Genomic DNA, 1366 nt, shown 5'->3' on the forward strand with positions numbered 1-1366 from the left:
TGAAGTCCAGCTGTAGTATCACTGGCAAAGATCCTTGTATCTGCTACCACGTGCCAGTGATGAATGTGGGTGGGGAATCAGCCAGGTGGTTGAGCTTGATATCTCAACACTCCCCCTTAAGCTCAATGCCATCTCCTGCAATCCAAGCATAACTCCAAATCATCACAGATTCTCTGCTCCAAGGGTCTTCGTGAAGATGTCTGCAACCTGCTCATCTGTCCTCACATACATGAGGTCTATGTCGCCATCCAAGACCCTCTCCCCGATGAAATGGTAATGCACCTCAATGTGCTTTGTCCTCGCATGGAACACTGGGTTCCGTGCTACTATGGTTGTCACAATGAATGACAACCAGTACCTGTACTTGTATCCCCAAGTCTCCAAGTAGCATCTGCAACCATGCTACCTCACATGCCGCCACTGTAGCACCCCTATACTCTGCCTCTGTACTCGATAAAGCAACCATAAGTTGCTTTTTACTGCTCCAAGTGAGAACACAAACCCGCTGGTGGATCGCCGATCACATACACTACCACCCCAATCTGCATCTTTGTAGCCATAGAGTTGTAACTCAGTGTTAGCCTCATAAAAGCGTGCATAATCCAAAGTAGCACTCACATAGCGCAATGTACTCCTCACTGCATCCAAGTGTGGCTTCCTGGGAAGCTACATAAACTGACTCTCCAATTTAACTGTGTAACTCAAATCCGGCCGTGAGATAGTCAAACAGATCAAGCTACCCACAATCTTCCAATACATGGTAACATCGTCAAGCACTTGACTCTCATTAGCCCTCAACTTCAAATTCTGATCTAAGGGCATAGCAATAGGCTTACAATCAGCCATACCATATTTGGATAGCATATCCAATGCATACTGTCTCTGTGACAACCATATGCCCTCTTTCGTGCGTACGATCTCAATGCCCAAAAAGTACCGCAGCTCCCCCAAATCTTTCATGTCAAATTCCTGCTTCAGCCTCATTTTATCACCTCCAACAATCAAATCATCCACATAAATGCAAATGATGACAATGCCATTCTCATTCTCTCGCACATATAATGAGTGATATGCATCAGTCATATGAAAACCTATGGAGACCAAGTATGCCACAATTCTTGCATGCCATTCTCTTGGCGCTTGCTTCAGCCCATACAAAGCTTTCTTAAGCTTACATACATAATGGGGATGCCTCACATCCTCATAACCCTGTGGCTGCTCCATGTACACCTCTTCTTGCAAGTCACCACCATGAAAGAATGCATTCTTCACATCTATCTGATGCAACATCCAATTCTTTGATGCAACCACTGCAATAATAGCACGAACTATAGCCATCTTAGCTATGGGCCTGAAAGTCTCCTCA

This window comes from Cibotium barometz, chromosome 24, assembly GCF_041138505.1.
Source record: "Cibotium barometz isolate CiBa-2024 chromosome 24, ASM4113850v1, whole genome shotgun sequence".
NCBI lineage: Eukaryota > Viridiplantae > Streptophyta > Polypodiopsida > Cyatheales > Cibotiaceae > Cibotium > Cibotium barometz.